This window comes from Schistocerca nitens, chromosome 1, assembly GCF_023898315.1.
Source record: "Schistocerca nitens isolate TAMUIC-IGC-003100 chromosome 1, iqSchNite1.1, whole genome shotgun sequence".
Classification (NCBI taxonomy): Eukaryota; Metazoa; Arthropoda; class Insecta; order Orthoptera; family Acrididae; genus Schistocerca; species Schistocerca nitens.
This window is the reverse complement of record NC_064614.1, coordinates 251,147,973-251,168,418: the sequence shown is the minus strand read 5'-3', so window position 1 is coordinate 251,168,418 and position 20,446 is coordinate 251,147,973.

Genomic DNA, 20,446 nt, shown 5'->3' with positions numbered 1-20,446 from the left:
GATTATTTTCTCTAAAATATTTTATTTCCATTTGCATGTTGCCATTGCCTTTCTTCTCCAAACCCTTTACTGAGTCACTTCACACTAGTAAATTTGTGTCATCAGCATACATATTCACCTTTAAATTTATTTTAGTGAGCATGTCATTTATATATATTAGATAAAGAGCAGAGAGTGTATTGCTCAGCCCTGACTATTCCCTATGTTACATCCAAAAAAGTACACTTTTTTCAGTATTTATATTTTATTTCAAGCTTTACATAAACAGGCAGAAACAGCCACTGCAGGAAAATTCTATAAGATATACTAACAGCAATGTATGACTTGAAAGTACAAGTGAACTGATTCTTCGTTGTGATGAATTGTCAATGGCAGACAGTCCATGAATCATATTATGAACTTTGATAGAAGGAACTAAGCTCCAAGATATGAAGTATCTACTAAATTAATTTTAATCATACTTTAGCACTAATCTACCTTCTCTGACAATGACAGGAACTAATTTTGAAAAAATTAGCTACTTTGAAAAAAGCCTGTTCTGTTCTTCTTACATTAGTTAGCTGAGTTTTTATTTACTACTTCATATTACGCATTTACAATTTCTTGAATCACTAGCACCTGTTGAGATACTGATTTTGAAAATCATATTTTTCTATGCATTTAACCCTTGTATGTGTGTGATAAATGACAAGAATGGCAACCATATCAGAGACAAAGAAGACGTTGTTGTGAGGTTGAAACAATACTGCAAGAAAATGTATTCTGGAATTAACAACAGTATGCACAATTAAGTAGTTTAGCAACTTATGCTAGAACCTCAAGGCCTGCACAGTGAACAAGAGAACACAGTTAGATGTCTGAAGGATTATGAATATTCTGGTCTAGACAGTATATCTGGGGAGACGATCAAAGAAATGGGGCAAAAAAGTGTTGATGTTATGCATTATTTGTGGAAAAAATGGTAAACTGTAGAGTGCTCAGAAGACAGTTTTAAGTCTCTCTTCATCTGCCTGCATGAGATAGGGTCAATTAGGAACTGCTACTACTACCGAACTATTGCTCTCATATCCCACACCAGCAAAATTTTGCCCTACATCTTGAATCAATGGGTGAAACTATACATTCAGCCTCACATAACTACTGATCAAGACGAATTTGTTGAAGGAAACAGAACACAAGAACAGATCCAAAACATATGACAAATTACTGAGAAATAATGAGAGTCCAGTGTTCTCATTTTCACCTGCTTCCTTAACCGTGCGAAAACCTATAACTGTGTTGCCTAAGAAAAGTTTGTCAAGTGATTTTAGAGTTCAGTGTCCTACCATACCTGATAACAGTGATTTTAAGTCATCTGTACAATGATCACTTCGCAGCTTGAATACATCAGAAGGTGTGAGACAGGAAATCTATGTTATTAGGAAAGCTTCTGACTGTTGGACAAAAGGCATTTCAGTTGATGGAAGAACTATTAACAACCTGTGCTTTTAGCCAATGGTGAAGATGAGCTTGCTGAGCTACTGACAAAAGTAAAGGATGTTTGTCTATCATGTGAATAAAACATCAATTTCAGTAAATAATAACTCATGGTAACTGATTGATGAGTACAGATCCAACTCACAGGTTGATTAAAGGAACTGGAAGTCTTGCATTTTTCATCTATCTTGGGTCATCTGTGACACAGGAAGCTGTGAAGATGAGATAAGAAGATGGATCACACTAGGGTGAGTGGCTATGAAGTAGCTCCTCAAGATCTGGCAGAACAGAGATTTAGATTGTTGAAACACACGTTTTCTGTCTTCTCTCACAGTTGCACAATGTGAACACTTAACGCTAGAGAGAGGCAGTGTACAAATGCATTTGAACTGCTGGCACAGGATACTGCTCATAAATTGGACCGAAAGAAGTTTATTTTATTTATTTATTTATTATTTTATTTGGTATGCATATTCTATGGATCTGCACATGTGAGTAATTCGCTTGGATGGAGAATGTGTCAGAACTAATGTATCCATTACTGAGCACCTCAGTGTAACCAGGTTCTTTTCTTCTTATGTCAGCCAAAAATTCTACATTTGTTTGGCCATATTGCAAGGGATGGAAAAATCTGGAAAAAATAATCATGAAATGAAAGATTGAAGGCATGGGACTGAGGGGGAGAGCAGTGAGCAGGTAGATAATTCAAATCAAGAAGATCTCCAATCTCTCTTCAGCAGCTATAAAAGAATCTGATAATCATTCAGGATGGAGGTGCTTAGTTCATGGGATCATGGCACAATGAGTACAATGACTTGCGATGATTATCACTAAGAAACTACTGTACTAGGAAGTAAATGTCAGAAATTCAAATTTGCTTAAGAGGTCCAGCAAGATGTGCAATTCTCTATTTTACCCAGTATTCTTAGTGTTCAACCTTCTTAATTCTTTCCAGTCTTTAGTGGCATTAGCCCAGGAAGAAATTTAAAAAAAACAGTAGCTGGTGTACAGCATAAGAGATAAATTTTAACTTAGTTTATTGAACAACTTGTGGCGCCGATGAGGTTGACACCAGCATCGATATGCCTTCGTCTTTGGACTCTGAGCATCGTCTTTGGACTCTGAACATTGTCTTTGGGCTGTTCCACCATGCTCAGTTCTTTGTGAGCCTTGCATGTGTTTAGGTGAATAAATGAACTACTGCTAAATGGGTGTTGTTTGGTGTAACCAACCTGAACTCCCCCCTCACTGGTGACCCCAAGTTGTAACGTCTTCTGTTTTCAAAGTTTTACTGTTTCTGCGACCTCCACATCGGTTATTTTAACGTGTATTACATCGACACACCATTCGAACAATGACTTCAGCCCAGCACCTAATGCCGGATTTTGTGATCGACATGCATCGTGTTGCGGGCGATGTACACCCGTCAGGACTGCAACATGATGCCTCTCACTCGACGATTCCACCGATTTCGCCGGACATTTTCGGGCCTGCATGACTCCGGCTATCAAATGCCTTTGTTCCTGCCACATGTGCCCTTCCTCATTGACTGAGCAGTTACCTCTTACGGATCTCCGTGCAGTGCGGGGCCAATGTCGATTTCTGCAAATGCTTCGTCGGACAACCTACTACTGCCAGGACAATGATTTGCCATGCAACAATACGTGCAGTACCACACGGATACCTGCTTCGTTCACAGGTCTACCACCTCAGCATCCGACCACGCCCGCGCCTGCCTCTTTTCAGCATCAGCACATGCCTTCCTACTTCGATACCTCGGACTGCAACAGGAACAATAACTTGTTATCTATGCCTGACCTCCACCTCTGTCCCACTGCTATGCCTCAGTGTTCTGTGCCACAACATTCACCTTATCCATACACCGTTTTGAGTGGAGTGACTTTGAACAGTGAACATTCACACATTCTGTCCCACGTTCGACATCATTTCCCACACTGTGCTTCTGGACAGCCTGCACCTTCACAGCCTACCTGCAACGCAGGTGGCCCCAGCTCTGATCATACTTGGAGCTTTCCGCAGACTAACATGCGTTCTCAAACTTTGAACTTTTTCTCACCTGTCGCCCCTGCGCTGGCTCCAGTCAACCTTCCGCTACCGTTCTCGGCACATCCCTGTGCCTCATCCACGTCAGTCTTCCACGACGCGTCAATCCGAACACACCTGCAATGTGATGAGCTTCCGCAACTGCAATTGACACATTACGGTGTCTCACCCATGTCGGCCTTCTGCATTGTGACAGATCGCGCTCAACCACATCGTGTCACCTTCACGCTGCCACCTGAACAGCCGCCATTGCCGCATCCCCTGGAGGCACACTCTACTGGAATACTACAGCAACAACAGCTCGATTCAGGCAGTGGCCCGACGAACTCAACTCAACCTTTTTTTCCGAACGTTCTACATTGCTTACCTACGCTGTCGCCGTTTAATCCCGACAAAGCTACAACCTGGTTCAAAATTGTGGACGAAGTGTTTTACCATTACAAACTCGACGAGTCAACCAGGTTTCTGTGCCTCATCACCCACCTGCACGACCAGGAGGACTCGACTGCTGTCCTGGTCGACGCCCCAGACTCATCTACCCGGTACACTCTAGCCAAAAAGACAGTTCTACATCAGCTTGCATGCTCAACTGAGGCAGCAATACGGCAAGTGCTCCACGTCGAGCAACTAGGCAATGACAAACCTTCCCAGCTCTGGAGACGGCTACGTGCCCTGGTCAGCGCCGATCTATTCTCTGACACAGCTCTCCTCACCATCTGGTTAGATAAACTATCTCCACATTCACTTTGCTCTGGCTCAAAGGTCTCCTGAACATATCAAGCAAAGAATGACAATTGCTGACAAGCTACAGGATGCATCACTGATCTATTTCGCCAGCCACCGCCTACCTGTAAGTCTCAGCTCCAGGCTCATCGCCCTGCGGCCGCACGCTGCCGGGGCCGTAATGTGCTGACCGTTCTGCTCGCTCCGGGAAGCAGTAAACAAGCATCTGGGATGCCACCGGCTCCGCCCACGGCCATGCCCCCTCCTGCAACCGAACCTGCTGTGGCCACCGAACCTCGGCCACCGCCACTACAACGAACTTTCCACAGGAAATGCAACCGCACTACCCGTACTGTTACTTCCAAACACGGTTTGGTGAGGCGGCACGGACCTACAGACAACCCTGCTATTTCCCAAACGCCAATCGCAGGTAGGTCTGGGTGCCACCTCCTTCCCACAACATGACAGGCACCCCCCCAGTGCTTCATTCTGTCTGGGCACAACTAAATAATTGTGGACGACTTTATATTAAAGTCAGGATACCTTTCCCTTGTGGACACAGGCGCCGATGTTTCGCTGCTGCCTATGTCCTAAGTGTCGTTGAACATCCGCCCTCATCATACTTCACTGCAAGCCGTGAGTTCAACTAAACTACAATTCTCGGGTTCAACTTCCCACGTTGTCTCACTATCTGCAAACTGTAAACTCGAGTGGACTGTTTTAGTGTGCGAAATTGACAAACCTATACTAGGCATTGACTTCTTGCGACACCACAAACTTTCACCGGACCTAGTGCGAAACACCATGTTTCATCATCTGTTCAAGACTCACTTCCCCTGTGCTCCGTCGAACAACACCCCCCCCCCCCCCATCGCCCCCCCCTCCCCCGTGACACATCGGTCTGGGCTCATCTCATCCGTACATGCTCGTCTGTGTCGACGCCGTTACAAGAAATCACGCACAAGTGCCTTGTCGAGCTTGAACACATCGTTTGCCTATGCAAGGAAAACTTCGAGCTCTCCCTCCAGCTCCACGAAACACAGCTCCAGCTCTCCGATGCAGCAAAGGAATTACAGCAAGGACAAAGCAAGATCAGTAAGTGCGTCGAATCTGCTTGCAATCCCAGCAATCGAGCCTCCATGTGTTTACCTCCTGCTACCCCTCGTAACTGTGCTATTAAGACTGCCATAACGTGTACTAACAGTTCTGCAGAGCCACACCCACCTAACACGGCAGCATTTACACTCGGCCAGACACAAGTGCGGTTGCGTGACGAGCGTCATGTGTTCCTGAACTGACGGCTCCTACCCCGCCCCTCATGGACAGCACCTCAAACTATGCAACTTTGGCTCCTGTGCGCCACTGTGCGACCGCCACTGACAACACAAACAGCGCACTTGCGCCAAGCATTTTGCCTGCGACCGTGATGCCACAGGCCGTGCCCTTGGACAATGAACTAACTAACGGCTCATGAGCTCTACCGAGCTCACCCAACCACGGTGCCACTGCTTCGGTCCGGCAGCCATCTTGTCGCGTTGACTCCTGGGACACTTTGCCGCTTCGGCTCCCGTCGGATCCGCCGAGTGACTCCAAACACCAAGACCACGCCTCGCCTGCCCTGCCCGCCATACATTGTAAACAAACTGCCTCCTGTGCCGCTGACAACATTTCTGTCGTCACCAATGGCACAGTTCACAAGCTTCGCCTCACACCAGGTCCCCTGATCTCCAGTAAACCATGTCGACTTTGTCTCGAGTGCCTCTCTGACCTTAAAAATCACATTTATGAACTACTAAGCTCCAGCATCATTGAACCCTCTGCCAGTAGCTGGTCTACACCCATACATATGACACCCAAGAAAGACGGGTCCTGGCACATGTGTGGAGACTACCCGTCGACTAAACGCACGAACAATTATGGACACCTACCCCATACCCAACATTGCCGACTTTACCAGTTCCCTCGCAGGTGCGACCACGTTCTCTGTCATTGATTGCAAACGGGCCTACCACCAGATCCCCATGGCACCTGAAGACATCGAGAAGACAGCAATCACCACCTCGATCGAGTTATTTCAGTTTAGATTCATGCTCTTCGGTCTGGAAAACGCAACCCAGACCTGGCAATGCTCCATCGACGAAGTGCTATTCGGCCTAAAATTCTGCTTTGCATGTCTTGATGACATTCTTGTGTTCAGCTCCTCTGTCAAGGACAACATTCGACGTGTGCAAACTGTTATGAACACTCTCGCGGCAGCAGGCATTGAGACCAACCAGGACAAATTGCAGCTACATCAACCCGCTGTCACTTTTCTTGGTTTTTGGGTCTCTGCCGACGGCATTTCACTGCCCCCTGAGAAAGTACAAACGATACTAAACCTACCCAGACCTTCGTCATACTAAGAGCTCTGGCACTTTCTGGGGACGGGTAGTTATTATCGCCGACATCTACCTTGGGCTGTGGAGATTCAGGCTCCACTGACGGACGCCTTGGCAGGCACCAACACTTTTGGATTTCGGCCTGTTCCATGGACCCCTGCTATGACTGACTCTTCCACTGCCCTCAAAAATCTTCTTGCCGTGGCCTGCACCATTACGCATCCTCATCCCATGCACAGCTTTTTATCACCACAGATGCGAGCAATACTGCCATCGGCGCTGTCCTTAGCCAGACAATTGATGGCCAAACTTCACCCCTGCAGTTCTTCTCGCGCAAGCTCACCAATGCACAATGGAAATTTTCCGTGTTTGACAGGGAGTTGCTCGTGGTCTACGAAGCGATTAAGCATTTTAAGACAGACATTGAGGGACGTCCTTTCTATGTGTTAATGGACCACAAACTCCTGGCTGCGGCCATTACAAACCCGCCAACTGACCCGCCTCCTCGCCGCTTCAGATACATAGACTTCATATCTCAGTTCACCACCGATGTCAGACACATAAAGGGTGCTGACAATATAGTTGCTGATTTCATTTCATGAGTCGATGCCGCCCATTTGTTGCTGGACCTCTCTCAACTGCCTAACCTCCAACCCGCTGACTAGGAAACACAAAACCTGATTTCAGACTCTACTTCTTCACTACACTTCGTCTGCACCACCTTCCCTGGCATTTCTGGTGAGATCTGGTGCAAAGACAGTACGGGCACGTTGCGCCCCCTCATCCTAACCATGCTCCATCGAGCTGTCTTCAACGCATTGCATAATTTAGCCCACCCCGGTGTTCATGGTCCGCCCGCCTCGTAGCAGAATGCTTTGTGCGGAGAAATGCCAACAAGGACTGCCAGCAATGGGCACGCTCCTGCATCGCGTGCCAATGCTGCAAAGTACACAAGCACACTTCACCCCCCCCCCCCCCCCCCCCCCCCCGCTCGGCGCCTTTTTGATCCTTCCTGGGTGTTTCCAGCATATTCATATTGACATTATCGGCCCGCTCTAACGGCTTTCATTGTGTTCTCTCGTCTATCGTCAAAAACAACTCGCTGGGTCGAGGCTGTCCCCCTCCCCAATATTACAGCAGAAACTGTTGCTCGGGCTTTCGTCGAGTCATGGGTACTGCATTTCAGATGTCCAGCTATCATAACGACTGACTAGCGCAGACAATTTGAGTCGGCCCTGTTCAACGAGATTTGTAACGTGTGCAACATCCGGCGCATCCATACCACAGCGTATCACCCGCAAAGTAATGGGCTAGTTGAGTGCTGGCACTGCACTTTCAAGGCCATGACTCTCTATGGACGGAGGCCCTTCCCCTTGTGCTACTCAGCATTCATGCGGTCTATAAGGAAGACCTCAAAGGCACAATAGCTGATTTTGTATACGACCAGAACATTGTTCTCCCTGGCGAACTTGTGAGCCCTTCCACTTCTCATCCTCAGTCTGACTTCCCTTCCTTTGTGGACTGCGTCAGACGCCACTTCATCAACCTCCATATCCCTCTGCCCGCCAGCCATTCCCGCCCTAAGGTTCATGTTCCGAAATCTCTGGACAATTGCGAGTACATCATGCTCCGAGATGACACTGTCCGTGCTCCCCTCCAACCTCCATATACCGCCCCGTACCGAGTTCTCCAGCGCTCAGCCAACACCTATGACATCCAGATGAAAGATTCAGCTGTTACAATCTCTCTCAACAGACTTAAGCCTGCTTATGTCGAGCCTTCTTCTACACCCCTTCAGGCCACAACCACGCCACTCACTGTCGTGGCTCACAACGTTCCAACCACTCCCTCCACGTCTGACTTACACACTCGATCGAGTGACTTCCAGCTCCAATCGTCAAGCTCTCCTCTGACCTCGCCCTCTACTCCAGTCTCACGCACTCCATCAAGTGACCACATGCTCCCCACGTCAAGCTTACCTATGATCACGCCCTCGCCGCCGGGCGCTTCGGCGGTCCCTTCAACCTCTCCATCATAACCTGCCTCGCTCTGTCAAGGTTTCTCACGCCCCCCATCTTGAACGTGCCCTCGCTCAAGGTGTTTGTGCCTGTCCCCCCGCACATAATCCATGACATCTCAATAATACTGCGCAATTATACACTGTTCGTCGTGTGTTTCTGTTCATCCAGTGCTCATGACACCACCTCCGCCATTCCCTGCCACCTGGTGAAATGTGTTCCCCTCTCTCCCGACGTTGACCTGGTCATGCTTTGTGTGTTCGCTATGCCCACCAGAGACATCGTCGTCGTCGCTCCGTTCCGCCCGAAAAGTGCCGGCCTACCTGTCGCCGCAGGACCAGCACACCCAGTATGACGCCCGGCTCACTTCAACAACCTCCAGTTCAGTGGCCGAACCTTCCTTCACGACATCTACCCACACAGTTCCTGCGGACCACTTCTGCCGATACCTTAGTCAGCCCCCCCCCCCCCCCTCGGCATCTCAGGAGTAATCCGTACTGTAGGAGGGGGGGGGGGGGAGCTATGTGGCGCCGGCCTCATCGATATGCATTCGTCTTTGGACTGTGAGCATCGTCTTTGGACACTGAGCATTGTCTTTGGGCTGTTCTGCCATGTTCAGTTCTTTGTGAGCCTTGCATGTGTTTAGGTGAATAAATGAACTTCTGCTAAATGGGTGTTGTTTGGTGTAACCAACCCGAACTCCCCCCCTCAAACTTATCAGTATAGTGACACAACTTCACTTTGTTATCCACATCAACACAAAGGAATCACATAGGGAGTTATCAAAAAGTTTCTGTTTTAGGTCATTGCTGCAGCATATTTGCAACATAGCACAACCCTGATGTGGGCATTTAAGCTCTGACATTAGGCAAGGGATTAGTGTGGTGTTCTTGTCTTTCTGATGTGCATGCACTACATGCAGAAACACGTACTATGGCGATGCTATCACTGAATGTGTCTAAACAGGACCAAAACACTGTTATTCTTTTCTTGGCTATGGAAGGACAAACACTGGTAGACATCCATTGGAGAATAAAGAATGTGTATGGGGCAATATATCTGCCAACAATCAAGATCCTTGCTGGTTGTGATTTGACACAAGGCACCAGTCAATCACACATTAGAAATGTAGTAACACAGAAGTTACACCAATTCCATTGGAAGAAGCTCAAGCACCTATCCTTTAGTCCTGATCTCTTCCCATGCGATTATCACACCTATGGTTGCTTAAAAAGGGCTTTGAAGGATCAACTATTCCTTCTGGATGAGGGTATGTGGCAGGCAGCTAGGGATATTTTCATGCAGCAAGACACAGTGTTTTATGAAAGGGAAATCTTCAACTTGGTGACTCAGTGGGATGATTACCTCAATGCTCCTGGTAATTTTGGCTGATTGTCATACTGATTCCGGACTGTACAGGCTATAAATGGAAACTTTTGATTGGCCCTTACACAAATAGGATTTTATTTGGTACAAGACATTAATGGCTACAGATATTTTTTCAGGTCTGTCCCTGAAAGAAGTGTATAAATTAGTGAAAACATTCTAAACTGTTAGAGTAAGATGTGCTTCAGTTGCACAAGAGGCTTTTGGCACTTAGCCATGCTAGAAGGATTCTGTTAAATGCATTCAGACACATTTGATGCAACAGAATGATGTGTGTTTTTCTAAAATATGTATTTATCTAAATCATATGGAACAGCTTCTGAGGAAAATGTTACCAAAACCAATGATTTAATTATCATGACTGATTTCAGTATCAATTTCTTAACTAAAAATTACACTATGACAGGCCATGAGCACTTGATACAATCGTACAACCTAATTGCAGTAGTTAACTTTCTCAAAAGAGTAGGGAGTAACTGTTAGGGCCCAATTGACAATACATTCATTGAGAGAGGCAGTAACAGCTGCATCAGCATGCTCCAGGGAAGTGTGACAGGACTGCTCTTATTCTCTATATATGTAAGTGATCTAATGGAAGGGGTGTTGGCTGGCGTTGCTGTGGTGTACTGGAATGTGTCATCATGGAGAGACTGTAGGAGGATAGAAGATGACTTAGACAAATTTCTATTTGGTGTAATGAAGACACCTTGCTCTAAATGTGAAAAAAGTAAATTAACACAGATGAGTAGGAAAACTAACCCTGAATATCCATGACAGCATCAGTAGAGTGCTGCTTGGCACAGTCACATCACTTAAATATCTAGGTGTAATGTTGCAAAGCAATTTCAAATGGAATGAACATACAAGGGCACTTTGAGTTTATTGGGAGAATTTAAGGAATGTATAGCTCATCTATAAAGCAAGGCTGTTTATAGACCACTAGTGTAGCCCATTCTTGAGTACTGCTTGAATATTTGGAATTTCCACCAGGTCAGAGTAAAGGAAGACATTGAAGCAATTCAGAGGCGAACCACTAGATTTCTTATTGATAGGTTCAGTCAACATATGAGTATTAAGCAGATGCTTTGTGAACTCAAATGCGTAACACTGGAGGGAAGACACTATCTTCATCAAACACGATTGAAAAAACTTAGAGAGCTAGCATTGGGTGCAGCTGACTGCAGTACAGTTTTACTGTTGTAACCATGAAGATAAGGTAAGAGAAATGAGGGTGTGTATGGAGCCATGTAGACAGTCATTTTCCCCTCACTCTCTTTGCTAGTGAAACAGGAAAGGAAATGTCCCATAGCGGTACAAGGTATCCCTTCCATTGGAATATCTATGTATATATAGAAAATATAATGTAAGTGGATAGATAAAAAAACCACTCACCAAGCAGCAGCAGGGGAACATCCATATAAAAGGTATTAACGTTAGCAGGCTCTCAGAGCTAGTGACTCCTTCATCTGGCTGAAGGGCTGAAGCAGAAAGAAGAGGAGCGAAAGAAAAGGACTGGTTTGGCTTAGGAAAAGGGATAGAGTCACAAAGTCATTCGCAACCCCAGGTCATGGGAGACTTACTGGACAGGATGAGAAGGAAAGACTGTTGGGGACTGTACCGGATGAGATTTGCAAACCTGAAAGCTTTAAGTTGGAAGATAGGATAAAATGCAAGAAAGAGATTACCGCCAAAACATTGTACACAAGTTAATACGAGTGAAAAGCTAAGTGCATTGAATGTGACAGAGGTAGAAAGGGGGTTGACAAAAAATAGACAGGTCAGTAAATGAAAGATGTAGAAACCTAAAAAGAAGTGAAGAAAGGAATAGTTATGGAAGAAATGCTGAGACCATTGAAATTATAATAAACTGAGGCCAGGTGAGTGACAAGAATCAAAGACATGTTGTACTGCCAGTACCCACCTGTGGAGTTCTGGGAAACTGGTGTCTGTGGGAAGAATCCGGATGGCACATGTGGTGAAACAGCCACTGAGGTCATGACTGTTATTTTTAGAGCATGCTTTGCAACAGAATATTGTGTGTTGGCAATATACACCTTCTGCCTGTGCCCATTCATCCTAACTTGTCATGCTGATGTAAAATGGCAAACAGCTTCCACCTTTAAGCTCTTAGGTTTTCAAATCTCATCTGGTGCAGTACCCAACAATCATTCTTTCCTTCTTCCCACCTGGTAAGTCTCCTCTGACATGGGGTTCTGGGTGACTTTTCTGAAATTTACCCCTTTCCCTTCACCCCTCTTCCTTCCCCTTAAAATCCTTCTGCCAGAGGAAGGAACCACTGTCTCAGAAAGCTTGCAAACTTTGAAATCTTTTATATGTGTCTTCTCCTGCTTCTTTTAAATGTTTCAGGTCAGTCAGTGATAATACCCGAGATACATTCAACCTTTACTTAGAGCAAATTGATTGGAGACCTACATATTTGAAAAAATATGTTAGTGAAAAATTTAGCCTGTTCTCTAATTTGTCTGTGCCATTCTCTGAAACTCTCTTTAAAAAAATCATAGGTAATTAACTGCAGGCTAGTAAAAGGAAACCTCTTAGAACAGAAAGAAAGTCATGGAATCACTAAGGATATCTGATGATTCTGCAGGAAAAGGAGAACTAGAGATTGCACTGAAACAGGCCTATGCAAAAAATTCAAAACTTTGTACATCACATCTGAAATTGTCAGCTCCAATAACACAGAAAAAAAAGCCCTAACAAGCTACAAAAATTGAAAGTGGAAAAAAGTAGATTGCATGTCTGATACATAATTAAGTTACAGTGATAATACAGTAAATAAGATCGAGGAAGTAGCTAATATTTTCAATAGACATTTTGTAACAGTTTCAGAGGTAATTGACTGTAAAGGTGATAAGTCTCTTTCATGAAGTTGGCAACAGCTGAATCAGTCATATGCATGTAATATCTATTACATTTAGTGAGATCGAGAAGATAATCAAACTGATGAAAATAAGACATTGTTCTACTGTTGATAATATTTCTGTAAGGATAATATGAAAAGACACACACTTATGCAAATGCAACTCACACACACATGCCTGTAGTCTCTGGCAATTGAGGACACACTGTGAGCAGCAGCACCAGCTGCTGCTCACAGTGTGGCCTCAGTTGCCAGAGACTGCAAATATGTGTGTGTGAGTTGCATTTGCTTGAGTGTGAATGTGTATCTGTCTTCTGTTTTTGATGAAGGCCTTGCTGGCCAAAAGCTTATTTATGACAGTCTTTTTGTTGTGCCTATCTGCGACTCAGCATCTCTGCTATATGGTGATTAGCAACTTTTCTTTTCTAATATTGTTACATTCCATCCTGGATTGTCCATTGTTTTTACAAATGATACTTCTCTCATACTGGATAAAACAACAGGGAAAAACTGTAAATCCCTGCTATAGTGTATTTGATCATAACATCTACTGTTTTAGCTGTATTAGCCTCACTCTGATTGTCAAGAAAACACTGTACGTGCAACTTTATGTGACACAGAAAGAAGAAGAGAACATAAATACAAAGTGTAATGGACAAAAAATACAAGAAGGGTACTCTACTAAGTATTTTTGACGTGTACATTGATACCACATTTATTGGTCCTGACATAACCTATATCTGGCAAAAAGACTTCATTATGCAACTTTTGCCTTATGGCATAATTGTATCATATACACAAAGAGTTGCTGTCAGAGCTGCTTACCTAGCATATTTCCATATATTGTTTTCTTATGAAATCATCTTTTGGAGTAGTCATCCCCTGTTCAAGTGGTGTCCATCTGAAACACTCTTGCAGGAATCTGTTTTAGGAAATCACATATTTTCAAAATGAAATCTCAAGAAATGTTCTCATTTGTATGTATCATTAATAAAAACCACTCTCTTTTCAAAACCAGTATTGCATGTCATGGTAAAAATATGAAATCGAAACAGGACTTGCATAGTAGCCAGACAACCTTCACCCTTGTTCAAAAGTAAGTAAATTACTGAGACATTCTTCAGTAAATTCCTATTTCTTTCTCTTGTAATTACATATTTTATCTCCTCTCTGTATTGGCAATTATCAGTTATTTTGCTGCCCATATTACAAAATTCACCTACTACCTTTAGTGTCTTATTTCCTATGTAATTCCATCAGCATCATCTGATTATCTTTGTTTTACTTTTCTTGATGTTCACATCATAATCTCTTTTCAAAATAATATCCATTTCATTCAGTTGCACTACCAGATCCTTTATCATTTATAGTAGGCTCTCCACCATTGCTTTCTTTCATATCCTTCAACTCTTATAACTGCAGTCTGGTTTCAGTACATATTGTAAATAGCATTTTACTCACTGTATTTTATCCCTGCTATTTTCATAATTTTATGGCAAGTGTTATACTTATAACACAGAAAACACCATTTACTTTCACTATGTAATATTTTTATTGGCACAAGATAAATCAAAATACAAAGAAATAGTTTTCGACAATCACGGTAACAGCCATGACGAATGTCTCAGTCCAACTAGTCAACAACCAAAGTAAGTAAAACGAAGTACAAAAAGCAAAGATATTAATATTTTCTGGCAGTTCTGCCACAGAGCCCCCCCCCCCTCCCCCCGAGGAGCGCGGAGCGCATAGGAGGAGTGATGAGGAGTAAGTGATAAAGGGAAGGTAAACATTTAAGGCATGACGTAATCTTGAAGTCTGAGAGCTGGCCGTACGGTGCGGCCAGCACGGGTGATAGCAATAGGGGTAGGAGGATTCGGGGAAGACGAAGGAGAAAGGGGGGTTACTCTTATAAATAAAACATTATTGGAGTCTACATAGGCTGAAATGTCATTTTGTGAAGTACCAGGAGCCACATTGAAGCTCTGTGATAGCTTAATGTCTTTCTGGTCAGATGGCACAGAATTGTTTTGAATTTCAAATAAAAAAAGAAAAGTGTCCACAAGTTATATTTTTATAGAGTCCACATCATAGTCACTCAAGTTCACTTGAAACACTAGTTCATTACTGCTGGCGCTCAGAGGCATGAAGTATAGAAGAGGGGGGCCTTGACTTGCAGAGAGTGTTTGATTAGCTTGTGGAGAAGGGAGAGGACAGGCCTCTGAAGTTTCCTGCGAAACAAATTCATTATCGTGTATGTCGGTGTCGTTAATGACCCATACAGGTTTCAAGTGCTCAATGGACATGACAGATGGTTTGTTCTTAAAGAGGATTGTATAAGTATTTTCAGAGCGTGACAGGACCCGGTATTGGCCAGTGTAGGGTGGAGCAAGGGGTGGACGCAGGACGTCTTCTCTAAGCGTCACACAGTTACAAAGTTACAATAACTGAGGTGTGGGTAAATGAAAACCGGGGGAGGGGGGGGGGTAGCATGCAGCAATCGAGGTTGCAGGAAACATAACTTGGTGATATGCTGTCGTACCAACTCGGGAAGTTGATCCTCGGGAAGTAGAGGAGGATCATCAAGAAAATCCGCTGGAAGTGCGAGGTCTTCTCCATATACCATCTCAGCAACTGACGCTTTAAGGTCTTCTTTGAAAACTGTCCTCAAACCTAAAAGGACCCAGTGGAGTGCCTCAGTCCAAGAGGAAGAATGACACATGAGAGCAACCTTCAGGGTACGGTGCCATCGTTCTATTAGGCTGTTGACACATGAGAGCGACCTTCAGGGTACGGTGCCATCGTTCTATTAGGCCGTTAGATTGCGGAAGATAGGCTGTAGTTCTGAATTTGTTGATACCACACAGCTGACAGAGGGGATTAAACAGATTAGATTCAAACTGTCTCCCCTGGTCTGTGGTAAGTGAAGTAGGGCAACCAAAACGAGAAATCCAATGGTGGACAAAAGTGTCAGCTACAGTGTCGGCCGTAATGTCCACGATGGGGATAGCCTCGGCCCAACGTGTGGTACGATCTATCATGGTCAGTAAGTAACGGAAAATGTTAGATATCAGTAACGGACCGACGATGTCCAAATGGACATGATGGAATCTACCTGAGGGCACAGTAAATTTGCCTAATGGGGGCTTAGTATGTTTGTAGCAAGGTATGCATGCTCTCGCCCACTGATTACAATCTCTTTTTACATTAGGCCAAACGTATCTCTCTGTAATGAGGCACGTAGTCGCTCGAATGCTCGGGTGAGCGAGATTGTGGATTGTGTCGGAAACGTCTTTCCTAAGATCTTTAGGGACTATAGGACGAGAATGACCTGTTTTAATGTCACAATATAAAGAGCAATCATCATTAGGGAAGGGAAGTAAGCAATTTGTAAGGAAGTATCAGAGTCAGAGAGAAGGTGCTGTATCTCTGGGTCGGATAGCTGGAGCTCGTGTAAGCGGTGAGGATCAATAGCTGTCTTCAGGGAGGACAGGCGTGACAGGTAGTCTGCTGCAACATTGTCATTACCCCTGATATATTGAAAGTCTGAAACATATTGTAATACCAAATCCATATGGTGAAACCTTCTGGGTAGTACATATAATGCTGGTTTGCAGAGAGCCTCGACAAGGGGCTTGTGATCTGTGTAAACTGTCACAAGTCGGGCTTCACTATCTGTATGAAAGTACTTTATGGCCTCATAAATGGCGTAAAGTTCACGATCAAATGCAGACCACTTTCTTTGCATTTCGGTGAGCTTTTTTGAAAAGAAATGCAGGGGTGTAGTACCTGTTGGCAGGGTCTGTTGCAAAACTGCGCCAATGGCATTATCGCTAGCGTCTGTGGTTATTGTCAGGGAGGCATCACGGTGAGGGTGAGACAGGGTAATAGCGTTGACCAAGGCATACTTAAGCGAGTCGAAGGCTCGCTGCATGGTCTGATCCCATTCTATGTGTCTGTCACATGTGGTATTCTTTCCCTTTAAGGCCTCAGTGAGAGGGCTTGAAGAGATGCCGCATGTGGAATGAGGAGTCTAAAAAAATTTACCATTCCGAGGTATCTACATTACTCTTTATAGGTTTGAGGGAGGGGAAGGTCAAGTACTTGTTGTACTCTATCGTAGGTGGGACGAATGCCCTCATTATTGACCAAATGTCCCAGGAAAATAACCTCTGGCTTCTCCAGTTGGGATTTGTCATGATTAATCTCAACTCCGTGTCATGCCAATCTATCAAAAACCTGTTGGAGGTGTTGTTTGTGTTCCTCGGCAGTTGTGGAGAAAATAATAATGTCGTCTAGGTAGGCATAGTAAAAATTAAGGCCACGTAAAATGGTGTCAATGAATCTTTGCCAGGTCTGGGTGGCATTCTTCAATCCATATGGCATAAACAAATATTCATATAGTCCAAATGGGGTGATGATAGCGGTTTTGGGGATATCTTCTGGGTGCATCGGAATCTGATGGGTGTGCCTTTTTGCAGTCTAACACAGAGAAAAAATTGGCACCGAACATGGATTGTGAAAAATCATGGAGGTGTGGGACAGGGTAGTTATCAAGTATTGTTCTGGTGTTCAAACGCCTATAGTCTCCGCAGAGTCGAAAGGAATTATCCTTTTTGGGAATGACATGTATTGGGGAAGACCAGGCACTGTCCGAGGGGCGAACTATACCCAAGCATAAAAGTTAATTAATACATTCTTTGGCAGCGGTTAAGTTTTTTTGCATTGAGGCGTCGGGGGCGAGAATGGACAGGCAGTCCCTCAGTTGTGTTAAGCCTGTGACAGACGCCCATAGTAATGGCCTTGATTTTGTGAATAGGTGTGGCCGAAATACATGGAGGGACGCAGGAAGGAGTGACGTTATCGTCGGTGCGCGGTAAGTATGAAAGGGAACTAACCTGAAATACGTTATCATTGAACGGTAGTTCAGTGAAAGCTGCAGTGTTGTCCGCGAAGCTGCACTGTGTGACAGCCAGCGGGGTTCCATTGACTATTGTGTTACTGCATGAAGGAATCGTTGCGCGCGCCTGTAACAGCTGTCGCCTCTGTGTTTTGATGAAAGGCGGACGGTGAAGTGCAGGGTGGGGGGGTTGCTGGGCGGGTTGCCGTCTTTGCTGTCCGGGTCGTGGCAGGCGCTGCTGTGGTTGCGTATAAACAGCGGTGCGGAATGCAGGTCCCATGTAGTTTCGTGCGCGTTATTACTTTTAATCTTGATCTCCTCTCTAAACCCGCGCAATTCATCAGTCAGGACATCACAACGTTGAAGTAGCTTTGCATTGTCTTCGGACAGTTGGTCGATTTCAAGGCGTTGCGTAACTAAGTTCACTACGGACGCTTTGACCTCCTCAGATAGAATAGAAACTGTCTCTTTGTCTTGTTGACAGGACGTATTCGAGCTGCATTCTGTCAGCATGGATGGGGAAAATCTCGCCGAAAATTTTTGTTTAAAATCCACTGAGCAGAGGGCAGGTGTAATTAAGTCCAAAGAAAAGTTATGAGCAGTTAAGAAGTCCAATCCTAATACTGGCTTGTCGATTTCTACTATCAAAAATGTCCATTCATAATTATGTGTATCATCGAAGTAAATGCGAAGCTGCAGTACACCATAAACCTTTAATGAGGAATTGTTAGCTGCTCTGATTTGGTGAGGCAAATGTGTCGTTGTAGAAGTGACCATTGAATGTGGAATGACGCTCACATCGGCACCAGTGTCCACTAAAAATCGTTTCTGAGAAGCTATATCTTGGATATATAAACATCCGAGAGAATAATTCAGAAGTACTAGCCCGTGATCTGTTAGGTGACTTGACGTCACAGTGCAGACCGGTGTGCCTATAGCAGCCCGCCGTGTGCGTTTGGGTGCATTGCACAGGGTGGGCGGCAATTCCTGGCTGTATTACCGTAAACGAAGTGATACCAGCAGAGAGGATAAACTTGCTGATCCTGTGTTGTTACCGGGTGAAGGACATCACTTGAAGCTGTGGTATGGGATGGTGAAGGACGGTGTGGAATCTGGCGCTCAGCCAGTGTACTCTGTCTGTTGTTTTGGAAAGATCGGCCTCTGCCATGCGGGGGAGGCGTAATATCGAGAGGGGCACATGTAGATAACTTTCTTCTGTTGATTATCTTATATGCGGTGTCGGCCAGCAATAATTTCGCTTGTAGAGGTTCCTGATCGTGTGGTAGGAGCTGCAGTTGGATAGCTTGCGGCAGCTTTGCAACCCAGAAAGAAAGTAAAGCTTCATCTGGCATAGCTATCAAAGACTGCTCTGATACATCGCCACAGTTGTGAAGGAGTCGAGTCATTGAGATGTACATCTTGCAGTATGTATAAAACAGACTCTTGCGTAGTCTTAGATAGACGTTCGCAGATCTGCTGTTTTGCCAGTGCGTAACGCTTTGCGGGGGCCACTGACAGCACTAAGTCCTGTACCCACTCAGCATGGTCCTCTAGAGCATTAATAAGTGCAATAAATTTAGCACTGTCTGAATCAATGTTTAGGGCAGTGAATATAGTCTCTGCCAAAATAAACCACATATGCGGATTGTCCATCGTGAACCTTGGTAATTTAGGAATTTTCTCACTCTTGTGTTTTTGATGTAACAGATTTGATAGCACAGCGGACAGGGGTGGCAGAGTGTTTATGAGGCTGTCACTCGCGGCGTTTGCGGCGGCTGGTTTAAACACGGCTGGCGCGGGAGTCGCGGCAGGCGCAGCCGGGGCTGCGGAAACAGTTGGGGCATGTCGACTTTCCAACCAGTAATTGTTGTCACTGAAATTTGTACCCATCTGTTTTTGTAGTGAGTCTTGTAGTGGGTGGGGAGAGAATGTGTCCAAAACCGATTTATTAGCAATATATGGGGAGCTCCAAGTGATCGGTGGGCTCGAAAAGTTCATAGTGTTGGGGCACTGTTGCACACTACATGTCACAGGAGGTTTTACATACGATGCACTGTGAGTCACAAATTTAGGCACAGCACTCATGATTGGTTTGTTATTGATGAACGTAGAAAAAGATTTCATAGCAGGTGACATCACTGACGATGTTGAAAGAGTCCACAACGGCATTGTTGATGACGGAGAAAACTCCACGGCGTTGTACTTATCTTCCAATTTTATCCCAGTTGTTGGTGGCATTGTGCATAGAAAACCGTGGAAAGACAGTGTAGAGGCACCATTAGCATCATGTTGTAGTCCAAAAGGAGCGGAAGGTGAGCGATGTGGAGGTGTCAAAGTAAATGGCCACATTGTTGAATCGGACGTATGTTGCACATCGGAGGTCACAAGATAAATCAAAACACAAAGAAATAGTTTTCGACAATCACAGTAACAGTCATGACGAATGTCTCACACTAACTAGTCAACAACCAAAGTAAGTAAAACGAAGTACAAAAAAGCAAAGATATTAATATTTTCTGGCAGTTCTGCCACAATTTCATTCTACAACTTAATTCATTACTAACAAGTGGGCCATTGTATTGTTACTACTGAAGCCAGCAAGTTCCTTCCTTTCATTAACATC